Raw genomic sequence first — 17897 nt, 5'->3', positions numbered from 1 at the left:
CAATTACTTTGATGATTCAATGTATTCCTAACATTCTATAACAGTACATAATGTTGAATTTCTTCCTTTCTGTGTATACATTGTAAATATGTCAAATGAATAAAAACAATCTTAAAAAAAGAGAAATATGTACTGAGGCTTGTAGTTTTAATATGCTTTAGAATAATCTTGTCACAAACATTGAATTTTATCAAAATTGTCTGGCAATTAGAAGCCTTTTTTACATTTCAGAGAGCCCACTTTTGTCCAATATTTCTGCCCTCATTGTGCATGTGGTATTGTTCCACTTAATAATCAAATAATCAGGGACTCTTAGTACATCTCCTCGTATTCCATTTTTTTTAATTTTCTTCTAGCTAATCTGTGTTTTTGAAAGTTATAATTCTTTTGTTGATTTTCTTATAATACTCTCTGTAACTTTAGGTATATTGTTTGCAATTTTAATAAGTGCTCAATTTGTGAAATTTCCTTGCAGCTATGATTCCTACAGAATTTCTACCTTATATAGAATTTGTCTTACTGACAAATACCCTCAAAAGTTATATTTAAGTTACGGAATCTTTCTTCGGAGATTCTTAGATGCTTCAAAGTCATTAATATGAAATAAATGAGACATTAAAGACATTTTATACTATTCCATGTCATATTTCCATAAACAGTTGTCTTTATTAATAATGAAATAATAAGAGCAACTTATTTTTAATATATCCCTTTCTTAGATTGTTACCTTGTTATAATAAAGATGTGCATGTTTCTCAGTGGAGTTATGAGCTGTATGATACAGGGACACCAAGAACAGGCAGGTTAAATCAGAGTGAACAGTCAAAGCATGTCACCTGAAGAAGGCAATGTTAAGATACTCTAGTATTTTACCAAGAAAACATTGTGAACAAAAGCAATCAGGCACATATTGAAATGACACCAGAAGATGAGATATTCATGTCTGAAGGTGTCCAACATACTACTGTGGAAGAGCAGAGCAGAGAACAAGTATGAGTAATGGTAGAATTAATGACAGCTGGATTAAAGCTGGGAGGATGTCCATCTGCTAAGATTCTCAGAGATGACAGGAAAGTCCGGTCCTGAAAAGAACTATACACCACTGGAACTTGGAATGTAAGAACTATGAACCAAGGTACACTTAAAGTGATTAAGGATGGGATTACCAGATAAACATTGACATCCTGGGTATTAGTGAACTAAAATGGAATTGAATGGGTCATGTTACATTGGATAATCATCAGCTCTTCTAATGTGGTCAAGAATCCTACAGATGAAATGGACTAGTTCATAAAAACATGAGAATGTGTAGCTACCTTTGGAAATAACACTAAAAATATGTTGCATTCATTATATCTCAATGAAATGCTAAAGCTGGTAGTCACAATGCAGTTGGAAAATGGTTACATTTGTCTTTTGAGTATGAAATAAAGCATGGCATAGACTAATAGAATTCTGCCAAGATATGCCACTGATCATAGCAAAGACTGTATTTTGACAGTCTAGCATATGGCTTTATACATACTTATCACCAAAAGGTTAATACCAAAATCAAATTAACTATACACTTTGCGATTAGGGATGGAAGAGTTGTACGTAATGAGGAAAAACAAGACCAAGAGCTGATTGTGCCTCAGATCATCAGCTTTTTATTGCAGAGTTTAGACCTAAACTCAAGAAAACAGGAAAATCAGATAGGCACTGCTATATGAGCTCAGTAATATTCCAAATGAATATGCAGTGGAGATGAGGTCTTAATTTTCAGGGATTAAACCTGTGGCTGGATCATATAAAGAACAATGGACAGAGGTCTGTGATAGTACCCAGTGATGGAATCAAAACATATTTAAAATAGAAAGAAGACTGCAAAGGTAAACTGGATGCCTACGGAGGCTTTAGAACTAGCCAAGAAAATAAGGAGAACAAAAGACAATGGTGACAGGAAAAAATATGTCAGACTGAATGAAGAGTTTCAGAAAATAGCAAGGAAATACCTGAAGGTATTTTTTAAATAAGCAGTTGAAAGAATTGGAAGAAGACACTAGCATAGGAAAGACAATAAATCTTTTGAAGAATATTAGTGATATTAAGGGAAAAGTTGAGGTACAAATGGGCATGAGTAAAGACAAAGAGGAGAATAAGTGCTTTGTTTATAGTAAGTGCTTTTTTGTGTGGGTTCTTCACACAATACTCAGACTTCTACATATGATATTGAGAGTTAAAAGCACTACAATTGTCAATAAAGACACTAAAAGCAAGAGGCTGGAAGTAATAGTGGCCTTTCTTTTAATTGCTCGAGCTTAAGAAGAATGCAATATTTTAACAATTGGACACGACTAATGGACATAAGAAGAATAAGTATGATGAGGTCCTTTGGTATGGTAGAGAAAGAGATTAAAAGAAAACAAACTGAAAGGAGGCAGGGTGAAAGTAACAAAAAAAAAAAAAGACAGAAAAAGGTAAGCCAGCTAGTAATTTCAGTGGTAACACATCACTGAAGGTTCCCACCAAAGAAGCTAAACAGCTTATCAAAATAATGAACAGATTACTTCCCTTGATTTCTGCTGTGGCAGACCAACAAACAGCCTAGGCCATGGTCACCAGTACATGTCTTGAAATGATCAAAGGTTTATGTTATTTTACAGATTAAGCCACCAGTCAGGCTGGAAGCACCATTTCCTAGGGGAAGTTCATTTCCAATGGGGTAGCACTTGACTGCTGAAACTTCCCTACTGGCTGTCTTACAGGATCAAGAATTACTACCTTCACCAACTAGACTTTTGTTGGTGCACACACCGATATGTAATGTCAAATTCTGACACCATAAAGAAGCTCTTACTTAAATCTCCTTGACCTGTAAGGAATAACTTTCAGCAAAAATTAAAATCAAATATCACAACATGTAATATCTCACCTTTAACATAAAGTTATCATGAGACAAACAGTCTCAATTCCAGTACACCAGACCACTCCACAAACAAATATGTTTTAGTGATTGGTGACTCCATATTGAGACACACAGATTCCCCACTCACTATGCTGGACAAAGATGGGGTATATGAGTTGTCTTTCAGGTGCCAGGATCTCAGATGGTTCGGGGGCCCTTAGGACCCTTGCACCAGACAAACATAACTATGACATGGCAGTTGTGTATATGGGGGTGAATGACTTGGGATGAAAACCCCTGAGGAAGATGCTGGAAGACATGTCTGAGTTCTTGGTGCATGTCACAAATGCAGGCAAGACCTTGATACTGAAAGGAATCCTCCTTTCTCCATGAATGATGCCTAGGTACAAAGAAAATATGTCTAGCTTCAACAATTAGCTAAAAAGTTGGTATCATTCTAGGGGTATCCAGTAAGTGTCAGTATGGAATGAGATGCTTGACAGTCCTACTTGCTTTACAAAGTGGTCTGCACATCTCTTTCAAAGGATTGTGCATATTGGCTAAAGCCTTTGCTGCTCCTGGTGGCTGCCAGAAAAGCAATGACTAGAAAATAGAAATCAGTGTTTAAACCAACTATATTTGAAGTACTGAATATTGTAACAGAGATAAAAGAATTGGAATTGGGTCTTTAGAAAAGTATATGAGCAAATTACATAGGAAAATGGAAATTATGGGAAAATGCATGCAGGATAATGTTTTGGAGGAGGAATGAAGTTTATGGGAAGGCAGGAATTGGGCAATTTGTCTAATACTCGATTGATGACCATCGTACAAAAGAATGCATAGTATATATGATGTTTGTAACTGGGAACATATTAATATGTTTTTTCTTTTGTGTGTGTGTGTGCATATATATATATATATATATATATATATATATATATATATATATATATATATGCCAATGTCTTAAGTGATAATTCAATGAAGGTGTTAAAATAAAGCCTCTGCTACCACATATTCCTTTTTTATGCAGTTAAGAAACATTCCAGTGTAACAAGTGAACCAATATAAAAATAATATTAACAAAAATGTAGAATGCAGCACCACAGCAAACCAATAAAAAGCAGATGGCAAACAGCAGTGTAAAATCCAAATAGACTTTTATTCAAACACATGTGAGCACTTTCGTGATAAAATCGCTTCTTCAGACCATACAAAAAATCAGCAGCATCTCAAATATTTAAAATGCAATCAATTAAATATTGACCAATAAAAAACATTCCAGTACAATAGCCATACAAATTTAAAGGTACAGCTATCTTTTAAGACAGAAATCATAAAAGGCTACTGCCATAAAAACACACATAGCAGTATACTATTTTAAGCTTTCTTTCTTTCAGAACTGGCTTAAGAGGTACTGATTTATTCAAACCTGCACCTCTATGTGCTGATAGTTTAAGAATCCATCTTAATTCTTTCCCTTCTGTGAAATTAGTTATATCACAAAACCTAAAACTTTCATAAATTACTTCTACTGCCATAAACTTAAACCAATGGTTAGTGCCTTTCTCTAGTATATGTTTAGCTAAGGCTCTATAACTATGGCCCATATTGGCACAATAATAATGGTCTCTAATTCGTTCCTTAAGTCGCCTATTAGTTCTTCCTATATAAAATTTTCATTGCATATTCAACACCCTCAGCCTTCTAGGAACAATGTTCAGCACACAGCAGGCTTCAAAATGCAGTCTCTGACATTGAAGTCTCTTTAACTTATATAGCTGATTTTCCAAGGGTTAAAAAAGCCTTTCATACGTGCACTTTCATTATGTTCAGTTATTAAACTGTGTGCAGAAACATCCATATTCTCAGTTAACAAAGGATTACCTTGTATATTTAAGAAATGTTGTAGTCACCTCCTTTGACTAGAGTTGCCAATAAAATCAGCCTGTGGCACAGCTTCTGAATTTCCAGTGATAATTTCAGCCATTTCAGTCAGCAACAATACAAGACAGCAAAGAAATATGGTAAAGAAGGTCCTGCTGACTGTAAAGCTGTGCTCAACCACAAACCAAGTAGTATGAACAAAAATGTAGAACAGCACCACGGCAAACCAATAAAAAGCAAATGGCAAAGAGCAGTGTAAAATCCAAATAGACTTTTATTCGAACCCAGGTGAGTGCTTTCACGATAAAATCGCTTCTTCAGACCATAGAAAAAATCAGCAGCATCGCAAATATTTAAAATGCAATCAATTAAATATCTACCAATAAAAAACATTCAAGTGCAATAGACATAAAAATTTAAAGGTACAGCTTTCTTTTAAGACAGAAACCATAAAAGGCTATTGCCATAAAAAACACACACATAGCAGTATACTTATTTAAAAAGCTTTCTTTCTTTCAGACATGACTCATCTAGGTAATGCATAAAAGCCTATAATGGAGAGGCACTAATGATGTTGGAGACAGAGTCACACATTATGTGAACTGAATGATTGTCAAAGTGTCCCACTTCTAACACTAACATTTCCATCATTAGACACATTAGACATATAAAATATAGATGTTGTTCTAAGTGAACTTCTTTTAAATTAATGTGTGGCAGCAGACATTTATAAATGTTTGTCTGATACATAATCCCAAAGTTTCAACTATTGTCACTGTTGTTAAGTTTCACAAAGACTCCCCCAGTCACCATTGAACAAATTGTTTCCTTGAAAGACAGAAAGACTGAATGACTTTTCTATATCAGAATAAGAAACTGATTCCTTTGATATCACATACTCCTTCTTACATTAAAGATTCTATTGTATCTAATATTTCCTTGGCCCCTGTGGATGGCTGCAAATTTTAGTAAATATTGATGTCAAAATATTTAAACTCAGGCATAATGCCATTAATAAAATATTGACACAAATTACAAGGTGATATTTAGCTGACTCCATCAAATTTTTTTATGTTTTTTGTACCATGCTAGAATTTAACTAGAGCTTATACTGGAAATAACTTTTTTATTTTAATCACAAGTATTATAAAAAAATGGTGGGGTTGCTATGATAGCTACAATAGCCCTACATTTTGCCAATCTGACAATGCATCATGGGAGAAAGATTGTATTTTTATCCCTTTTCTACTCTATGTTTATGATGATTTCTGTTTAGTATGTCAGGAGGATACAGACACTTGTGATGAGTTCACTTGCTGTATCAACCAATCTACCAGTTTTTCTTTTAAGTATTTTTCAGCTTTCATCTCATTAAACACATTTAGCAATTTAGATGTGCACGTATTGAAAGGCATAGGTAATGTTTATAAAAGACACATATAGTGATAGGCTTTTGTATTTTTCAGCCTGCATATTCAGTACACCTACATCAAAAGTCAAGACTATTCAGTTATCTAGGCTGACTTCTAGGGATGAAAATTTTGAGTCAAATTTGAAATAAATATTTGTTAAGAAAGGCTATAATAACTACTTTGTGAATAAATTTGTCAAAAAGTCTAACTGCTTGTATGATGGTAGTGGAATAACAAATGAGTTTTGAAGACAAACTAACAATAAACAATCCACCCACCAAAAACTTTCCAAATTCATACCCATCAAATTGTAGGCAGAATCACAAAGAACAGATGGATTTTGCCTCTGTTATCTTCTTACTTTTATATGCTAATTCCACAGTTACACAATATCAGTGAAAGGAAAAATAACCCAGTAAGGGCGAAATGTCATCTTGCACAACTCCATTTTCCCTAAGTGCAGAGGATTATTTAATATATTATGTTGGTTGCTTAGATTTTAAGCAACTGAAAAAAAAACACACACATATATATATATATATATATATATATATATATATATATATATATATATATATAGTTCCACTTTATAATCTCGAAATACCGAAATCTCAAATTTCAGTATCTCAAGACCATAAAGTGGAATTTTTTAAATCTTGAAACTCCATAAGCACGAATCCGGAAATGTCGAATTCACTGTTATGGTGTTCCTGTATTTAACGCTGGATGTAGTGTGTGCAGGATGTATCGTATAATGTGTGGATTTAGCTGGTATGTAAGATAAGTGGGTATTTTGTTGGGTTTTAGGTATGTGTTTGAGTGTATGTAAGTGTGTTTGGAAGTTTTATGTGTGGGTTAGGGTAGGCAGGTAAAAGTATAAGTGTTTAAGTGTTGAAAGTGGTGGTGTTCATATATTTGTGATGTGTGTCTACAAGGGTACTGTAGTGTGTGTAGTGGTGAGTTTGCTGTCTTCTTCTGTTTGATATAAGTAGGGGGGTATAGGGGGCACAGCCCCTCACATGGGAGGTGAAGGGGGGGCTTGCCCACCTGCTTATATGTCATGTAAGTTTGTTGGCTTGTGTGTTTGTGTTTGTTTTGTTTTGTTTGTTGGTTTGTTGTAGTGTGGGTTGGTCATGTATGTGTTGTGTGGTGTATGGTGTGTTTATGTTGGTGATTTTGTGTTTCGCGGTTTTGGGGTTTTGAAATTTGAATAATTCGACTTTAAGGTCTCAGGATACTGAAATTCAAGATTTCGTTATTTTGAGATTATAAAGTGGAACTATATATATATATATATATATATATATATATATATATATACACACACATATATACATACAATTGTCTCATAAAATATTGAACACTCAAAAGAGTCAACAAAAAAGAGCGATCATTTTTGGGTGCATCTAAAATTATCAAACAATTTGACAAAGTAAAACTAATGTTTTTGCTGGGGAGCAAGAACACATGTGCCCCGCACCCCCCCCTGCTAATTATATATATATTAAACATGAGATCACACAATAGTAGAGTAAGAGCAAATTACCTTACCCCCCTGCTATGTGATCTCCTAGAAAAAGCTGCTGGCAAAAGTACCATTAAAAAGAATGTTCACTCATATGTGCATATTTTACATGACTAAAATTGTTCACTCATATAAGTTTTAGATTTTAACCATAATACATTTGTGTGTGTGTGTATGTGTGTGTGTGTGTGTGTGTGTGTGTGTGTGTGTGTGTGTGTGTGTGTGTGTGTGTGTGTGTGTGTGTGTTTATATATACTTGATACATATTATATAAAATAAAATGTTTTCCTCCAGCATTATCAATGTACAATTTAGCATTATACTGTATCCCTGGGATTCATGAAGCTCGGCGCAAGGACGGCGGTAGGCTTGCACCGACAGTGCGGCGTGAAGATGGTGCAGTAGCTCCAAATGCATATTAATGAAGGCACACTGCCACCACAGCCACATGCACAGGAAAGGAGCGCAAGTGCATAGGGTGTGTCGAAGTGCTGCACGGTGGCGTGAAAATGCCAGCTGTCGACGTGCAACCTAAAATGGTTGCATATAACAAGTTGCAAGATAGTAATCACATCTGTCAGTGCCCGTGGATACTGAAACATATGCAAAGCATGCAAGAAAGTTCCTGTGAACACAAAATGAAGAAGCAAACACAAATGCACGGTAGGGAATAATGGGTCCCTATCCCACGAACAAATGACATGGAAGACAGCCGTAGTCCCAGCGCGGTGTAGATAGATATACTAAGTGGAAGTGAAATGCATCATATGTTAGCAAGCCGCCAGTAGGTATGTCCAGCCCAGTGGTGAGGGTCCCATAATGTGAGGGAGGGTACACAGCTGGGCAGATGTGTCCATAACAAAATACACGATAAATGTACATATCTAGTGACCGTATGTACGAATCATATCCCACAAGGCATGTAATAGTCACATACAAAAGGTATGTCTGCATTTCCCATACCAAATGTGATAGGAAATAGAATAAGCATGTAAACAAAACAGAAGGAGCATATAAACAGCTACAACAATAAGGAAACATGTAGGCTGAAAGGAACAGTATTATCCGTACCGTTGACTGTGGGGACGTGTTGTCCAGTACAGTCAGATATGTGTATGGAATATATCCCATCCTGGACATAGGAAAATGTGGCATCCTACCAATGAGTAGAACAGTCTGCCAAAATCCAGAAATCAGCGGTACAAGCCGAACTTGTCAGGATGTGTCACAGTTTAACGGGTAGTACCCGGGTATACCAACCATGTAATGAAAGTTAAGTATGGGCGTTTACTTATGTGTGTGAGGTATAGCATGTGAAAAGCAAACATGGCAGGGTAGTCCACACAACAATTTAGGTACCTGACACATGTAGGGTATTCAATGTGTTACTCTGGCTGTGTCATGGGCCAACAACCAAAGCAGTGATGTATGGGGTGTGAGGAATCTGTGTGTGTGGGGGGATGGGTAATGGTACAATCCTCCAAGGCGATACTGTGTCGTATGCAGAATAGGTGAACCGGAGGTGTATGAGGGAGCAGCGGGTGAAGCTGAAAGAAACACAAACACATGTATAAACAGCTGCAATACAACCAGACAGGCCATACTGTAGAACACAATCCCACAAACATATGAATATTGAAATGTGCGATACAAATGTATAGACATGTCACCAGCACATACCCACAGATTGGTCCTGATGGAACTGGCCAGAACAAATGCAACACACCTGGATGCATAATGGACTACCCAGCATCCCCTCCACATCACACAACCCGCTCCCATACCTAAACATCCACCAAATCCAGCCATACTTGGCCTACTGGTTTGGTGCAGCCACAGCTACACATAATGACCATTAAGCATATGTAGTAGGTAGTGTCACCCTGGGCAGTTGCAGGATTGCACACTATATATCCCTTGCATGTAAAATCCCCAGCACATTTTCGTAACGCCAGAAAAATGTTCGTTATTTCTCTTGTTGTGAATCGGTCCAATTTTTGGATATCCCTCATGGGATACGTAACCTGTGTAAACATTAGAATGGAAGACACGAAGTCCAGTGCTGTAGATATCTGGACACAAGTTGGAATGTGCATTAGAGGTGCACGACACTGTCCAGCCCTAAATGGTCATGCATAACCTACTACCCAGGATCAAACACCTGCCCTGATGCACGTGTCCCGACACGAATAAGCGGGAGAATATATTGCACACATTCGCATAGTGGCACATGGTATAAGGGTGATGAAGGCACTGACGTAAACAGGATATCCCTGATCCACTGTGTGAGGGACAATTAATGTGTGTGTAGGTGTGACCTGACCAACAATGGTACAATGCCAAATGTCTTGTGACCGTAGGGAATAACTATGCACCATACTGCATGTAACAGTTGCCTAAAGCGGTCACGTCAGGATAGAATAAACGTAATTCATACAAGAAACAGGCAAACAACAAAAGTGCCAAAGGTATAAGGCTTACAGCTAGGAAACAAATGACTGTTCTAAACCTGTAGTGACCGTGGCTATGTGTTGGCCCAAACAATCTGATGTCCACAGTAGGGTTGTCATCTGTCCTGCTTTGCTAGGGATAGTCCATCGTTGGACAGTTGTGTCCTGACAAAAGACATTTCAAATGGCAAATGTCCTGGGATTGTAGGACATAATTATGTCCCATATGTTATGCAATAGTAGCAGAAAATAATTATTGCAGTATCTACAATAGTTAAATGTTACAAGAAACAGAATAAGCAAATAAACCGCTACAACAATAGGCTTTTATGTAGGCAAATAAGTAAAGTTCTATCCGTTGTACTGACCGTGGGTATGTGCCGGCTTGTAAAACCTGGTGTGTTCTGAAAATGTCCCATCTTGGCCATGTGAAAAGGTGCCAACCCTAGTCACCGGAATACAGCACAACCCGTACATATGACAATTTCAACAATACCAATGGTCAGATCATTCGCACAATAACTGGCCAGACCCTTAAAAATTCACAAAGCCAGTGCCCTTTGGGGGAAAGGTGTTGAATGAGAATGACTACTTACAATGAAGAGTACTAGACGCATTTAACTGCAGACAATTAGTAGTATTACAAATCTGTCATCATGCTCCAAGTTAATAGTACTAATATGGTAGAAGTGTCCGTGATTGTCCCTGAGTTGTCATAGCCTTGTCCCTGTCACTGTAGACACAAGTCCCAAAGTATCAGAGAGGTCCGTACACAGAAGTACACCAACAAACTGTCCCAGCTGTTGACTAGACTATTGCATACCTGTAGTGATTTCATAACAGATGTCCAGAATAATATTCATTGTATGTATAAATGAATGAAATAGTCAAATGGGAAGGGAAACACCCCCCCACAACCTGCATTATGTAGTGGAACCACTCCCCGCCCTAAATTATCTAGCACCGACCCAATAATGTGGTCAGAGGTGCCCAAACACCTGCGTCTGTAAACACAGGTAGAATGTTAAACTCTGGACTAACTCTGTCCATGTGCTACGTCTGATCTTTGAACAGTGCCAGGGCAGTGCTAGTCACCAGTCGGCAGAGCCTAAACCCAGACCAGCACATGAAAACCCTGACAATCAAACACACGTATGTGCGAGGACTATAAGCGTAGGAGTTATGAATATCCTTGGAGTGAGTAGACTCACAGCATGGGTCCAGAGCAGTAGGAAACAGGGAATGTCCTAATTGTAGTACTGCGGTTTTCCCAGCAGGAGAATGGATGCCTGCTGTGTAAGGGAAGCGGTGAGGCATATGTCAGAGTAGCTATGAACCATGGGTATACATATAAATGAGCCAGAACACCAATAGTGTAGTGGTTACAGCATCTGCCCAACGTAAAGGCATTCCTGGTGCAAGTACGACTATAGCACATATTAATTGTGTAATGAATGCCTCTGTGCTGTAAAGCCAACATTTATACATGTAAAGGTGACCGCATTTGCATGGGTCCATTAACCAGATTCCATCAAAGTGGTACTGTCATAAGGAATAAGGCACATGTAATCCTAAAGACGTGCCTGTAAACATATGTAACTCAGGAAAAGTAGATGCAAGTGGGCCTGCACGGGTGTACGCAGCTATTAGCATAGCAAATGTATGTTGTCTTCTACAGCTGTAACTTTTATATATATATATATATATATATATATATATATATATATATATATATATATATATATATATATATATATATATATATATAGTTAGATAGATGTGTGTATAGAGAAATATCCACAGACATAACATAAATATGCAATGATATAGCTACATATCTATCTATCTATCTATATACATATATATATATATATATATATATATATATATATATATATATATATTAGGAACGCTGAAAGACGAAAGCAAACCTAAGGGTTGTGAAGGGAATCCAGAGCAAGTTAGGAATTATGAAGTGCTCACAGCGTATGTCACATAAAGGTGCATAAGTGTGGGTAGAGCACCACTCTCCACACCAGAGACAGGGCTATACCAGTGGCCATAACATCGTTGAAGTGCTACGTCAACATTGTAAACAGACGGAATGTAGGACATGTTGCGACCACCTACACTTGTAACCCGCAAATAGTTTGTAATCCATAGCACCAGGAAAGGCACGTATGTGCAAATATGAAAGGATGGTGAGCCTGTGAATACATGAGGCGGTACAAAATGTGTGTAGCGTCCCAACGCTCATGAGAGGGCAATGTGTAAAGGTGTGTCATGGCTGTGATATCAGGTGTATAATGTCTGTTATGCGTGGAAACTCAACATGGGTGTGCAGGAGAAACCATGGATATGCGAGTATGGACACAGGCGTGATAGGGTAATGTTGCGCCGGGTGCAATGGAGCGGCCCGTGGAGGTCAGCTAGTACATAGTTGCGATTCCCAGATAGAGCGTCATTTGCATGGAGACATGCGTGAATGGGCATATCGTTGTCAGACGTTGTGCATCAGGTCTGGCAGCCCGGCACGTAAAACCTACATGCCACCCATGTGTGGAACGGAGTTCTGCTGTGACAACCCCAAACCGGGAAAAGCAGAAAGACACAACTACATGAAGACAACAATTTGTCGATGTACAGTCACAGTAACACAAACACACATCCTATCAACAGTAATAATATGAATGTGTACATAAACAAACACAGTAGCAGGAATAATAGGCTGCGCATACGAGGAATAGGTGGAATGACACTATCACAACCCAGTTAGCAGCGGCACCCCAGACATGAAAAACTTGTGACATCTGTCCACTGCATAACGTGCAATATACTGAGCACAAGTTCACTGGAATGAAGTGTCGGTGTCAGAATGACTAAGGCAATAGTATGCTGTTGAAGCAGGGATAAAACCAATATGCATGTGTAAGTGTCCATGTCCGGGAAATGTATAGGTTAACGGACACACAGATGTATATATAGATAAAAACGTATATATACACATAGCTATAATAATTTACATACACAATATGTGTGTATATATATATATATATATATATATATATATATATATATATATATATATATATATATACACACACGCACAAGGATATACTATGGATATATATATAGACAGATATATATAGACAAACAACAGGTAGTGATATATACACATACACACAAAACAAACTATATGTCAGTGTAGATATACACATTCACATAAATAGGTTACTTCACAGCAATTAGGGGTAACATATTTACAGCCCGGGCATTTGTGACTGGGAGGTCCAATAAAGAAACGTTGTACCCCCCACATCACCCAGCTAGGCCGGACAGACATCCAGACAGGCAATACAGATCAATACACTGCCGCCGTCCAAAACACCGGTAGGAAAGGACCAGTGGGGGAGTTCTGCAAGGTCTACACTTTAAACATGGATAACGGTGTCCCTTGCGGGACCCCAAAAATTCAGGTATGAAAGAATCTACCGACACTAATACGAGCAGGATGTAGGTGTACATGGAACAGTAGGTTGTGCAAGTGTGATAATACATGGGTTGACAAAACGTACGACATGTGTCCCGAGATAGGGAGAGTGGGCAATGTGTAGGGGTGTGCTCATACCCCAGCTGCGCTTGCAGTAAGTATTTGTCACGACTGCTGTAGAGGGGTGCCAGGTAAGTGGACTATGGGTATGCATTAATGGGCTTAAGTGTGCAGGTGTTGGTTGGCAGAGATGTAGTAGGCCAGCCCAGTGGAAGTCATTAATATGTAGTAGGCCAGCCCAGTGGAAGTCATTAATATTCCCATGTGGGCATAGCATACGCCTACACCTCCCAAACCTGAAGAGCACATCTACTGGATAGTTTGTAAACCATCGGGGAATACATAGAGACCTACACAGTGCCGTGTACCCGATTAGCATGGACGTCCATAGTTATGTATCTGAATGTAACAAAGTCCAAATAAACACTGCCAGAACTACTGATATTAGGTGAACAGGTGACGGAATACAGGTAATGACAGATGACAACATGTATGAGTCATAAGCAGTACAAACGTGAATGAATACATATGTTCTGTGACTGTGAATGTGTCTGGTTAATAGAACCAATTGTCTAAATGTGTCCCGCAGGGTGTTATGCATTGTTCCTGATACGGTGTTCAGTCACACCCATTGGTATGTGAGTTCTGCTACTACTGACGGAAAGTGCATAAGTTGCTGACCACCTCAGGTAGATGATAGCATAATAGAAGAGGCTAAACACCCATACGCCTGGGAGGGACACACCCGTCTGGGCAGTTGTATCTTGCAAAATGACAGTTATAGCACATGGCCTGTGCATACCTCTCAACTGTCCCTGATTTTCACAGACTTCCCTGATTTGGACTCAGATTTTAACCCTGTCCCTCTTAATCCCTCCTAAAACTAGTGACTTTTGGAGGAAAGGTGGTGAACTACACTTAATGAATAATGACAATAATTAAGAGTTATAAAGATCTTTTACTTCAGAAAATGTGTATTAAGTCATATGCTCTGATTCTGTCAATGTTTCAAGTTAATAGCACTAATATTTTAAAAGTGTTCCTGATTGTCCCTGAATTTTTCCTGACTTGTCCCTGATTCTGTTGAGATTTGTCCCCAATTGGTTCAGAGGTCTGGGCCTGTGAGTTCGGGAATGGAGGCTATATAATGTGTGCAGTGGTAACAGACATCAGTTTGTTGTATCAGTAACAGCTACATGTAATAGGAAACAGTATTATCAATTATAATGCTACATGAATAACCTTAACGTATGCAAACCGTGGAGGTCATCCGTGTACTACTGGCTGTGGGTCAGACCTCTCAACCAACTGGGGACAAATTTCAACAGAATCACGGACAAGTCAAGAAAACACAAGGACAATCATGGACACATTTAAAATATTAGAGCTATTAACTGGAAACATTGACAGAATCAGAGCATATGAATTAATACACATTTTCTGAAGTAAAAGAAGTTTGTAACTCTTAATTATTGTTAGTAGTCATTAAGTGTAATTCACCACCTTTCCTCCAAATGTCACTAGTTTTAGGAGGGATTAAGAGGGACAGAGTTAAAATTTGATTCAAAATCAGGGACGGCCCTGAAGATCAGGGACAGTTGAGAGGTATACTGTGGGTATGTGTTGCCTCGACACATGTGATAGCTCTACATATAGTGTCTATAGGTCCACCACCAGTCTGAACGCCCAAAATGGAACCTGCTCTGTAGAACTGTCAGATGTACCAGGGCAGAACATACTTACAGCCATGCATAGTACTGAAATATACATATCGGAGCAAATCAAAGCATAGTCTAGCAGCTGTATAGTTGCTTATGCTAATACATATGACATATCGACGTGTCAGGTATACAAGACCTGTAACAAGCAACCAGTACAGACACCTACAACACGAGAAGGTCCCCTAATCAGGACAGTTGCAATGGCTAGAGTATTGTCCATACCACTCAACTGTCCCTGAATGTCAGGTACGTCCCTGAGTTTGACTGAAATTCTAACTGTGTCCTTCTTAATCCCTCCTAAATGTAGCGGCTGTTGAAGGAAAGGTGGTGAATTACACTTACTGACTAATGACAATAAGTAAGAGTTATAAACAACTGTTACTTCAGAATATGTGTATTATGTCATATGCTCTGATTCTGTCAATGTGTCAAGTTAATAGCACTACTTTTGTAAAAGTGTCCCTGTTGTTCATGACCTGTCCCTGATTCTGCAGAAATGTGTCCCCGATTGGTGGAGAGTTCTGGTATTGTCACATGTGATGTGTGATGAGGGACTGTCCCATGCAAAGTGGGAAAGGTGTCACTCCTACAGTCTCCCGTCGAGCATTCTGAAAGGTGGTCAACGTGCAGTTGGTATGCGGTAGCATGACCCTACAGACAGCTGCATTAACAAACTCAAGTCACATGTCAACATTGCAGAGTATCGGTTCCCATTATCAAGCAGATGGGAGCAGATCGTATGAGGAACACGCATATAATATGAATACGTCACTGGACAGGCCGCCGTGTCCGTACAGTCGAACGGCTACCGTCGCAAAATGGTTACATATACCCGATACTGTAGTCATGTAGTCCGATGTAATACGCATCACAAGGGATCGCACACACCTAGCGTGAGTGACAAATGTAAGCGGAAATGTCAGAGAGCGAGCGGCTGTAAGCATGTTTGTCTACCAGTATGCCAGTAGTGCCCTGTCAAAGAAATGTGGAGTGTAAACGTGTATAAGGTGCTGTGACCAGAGGTCAGCAGTGCTTAACACTGTGCAAACCCACGCACAACAGCTCCCACCTGCTGGACTGTGCCTTACCGGTTTGTATCCAAAGGCATCAGTCTTTCCGCAAACAAAGAACCGCCGTATACATGTAATGGTAGAAGTACCCTGCGCACATAACTCATGTGAATTAACAATAGACCATGGCATATGTACAGACAATAGACCGCAAACACCATACAGTGCAGACATCCAACAGTATAGCAATGTACTGGCAGATATGTCCGGACCACTGGTGTGTGCATGCCTGGCCGTCCTGTGTTTCAGTGTGTGAGCATGCCCAGTATGACTGTTACGCATGTTGTAGACTGACAATATAGTCATGTGTGTGAGCATGCAAAGTATGGTCAACTGTATTGCATGTGTCACATGTCCAGATAGTACCATGTTGCTGACCCCTCTGTTCTACACAGAGAGGTGACATGCTGTGTCTGCAGGGTAGCTAATGGTCATGTGGCATTGACAGTTGCTACATGTCTGTATAGCATGGGGGGAAATGCAACCACAGTCCTACACAGCACTGTGGGTGGTGCACATGACTCTCACATGTGTAGGTGTGACGGGGGGCACAGCCAACAGTTGTACACATCTGCCACTACTGTACTGGTCTGCCGGGTACTCCATGTCAGTCTGTGGACCTACCTAAATTGCTGATTGGAGGAATACCAGGGTACGTCAGTTCCCAGCATTAATTAACAGCACAGTGGTGTTGGACGTCCTATTACACATCCTACATCAAACAGCCTGGCCTGCTGTCATCTGTGTGTGTCATAGGGGGTAGGGGTCAGTCATTGGTCATATCCACAGACCATCGTGTATCATTTGTCTGTATTGGTCCACATCTGTCCAGCTGCATGGAACGTGTGTGGGCTGTACGAACACACATGATGGTCAGCCCATAATCTGCAGTGGGTAGGACACCCTGTGTACTACAGGCTACCACTGTGACCCCTGTATGTGCTATAGAGGTCATGGTGCCACTATGGATGTGTACTGTCTGCTGCCCTAGCATTTGCCTACCACAGTCACTTGTATGCTCACATACATACCAGAGCAATGGGTAAGTACACAATCTAATACAACTGCCACTTGTTAGGTCAATAGACATACACTGGTTGTGTTACGGACTTGAGGATGGTGCTGGAGTGCTGCCTATGTCAGATGCACACAGTGCACCTCCCATACATGGCCGAGCACAGGTACTGTCATGTTTGGCATCCATTGTACTGTGTGCGGGTCAGAGAGGGGAAATCCATGGGTACCTACTGTGTCAGTGCATATGCCTTGTGTTGCCTCTTTGCCAAGGGCTGGTTATACTGTGCATGGGCTGTCGCTGACTGTGCCCTACTCAGGTAGTTCCTTCACCAAGTCACACTGTGCCTGTACAGGCCTTGGCAGTGGTGTTGGGCT

The sequence above is a fragment of the Protopterus annectens genome, chromosome 1.part1, assembly GCF_019279795.1.
Source record: "Protopterus annectens isolate FY-2018-M chromosome 1.part1, PAN1.0, whole genome shotgun sequence".
Taxonomy (NCBI): domain Eukaryota; kingdom Metazoa; phylum Chordata; order Ceratodontiformes; family Protopteridae; genus Protopterus; species Protopterus annectens.
Note: the sequence above shows the minus strand (reverse complement) of the source record.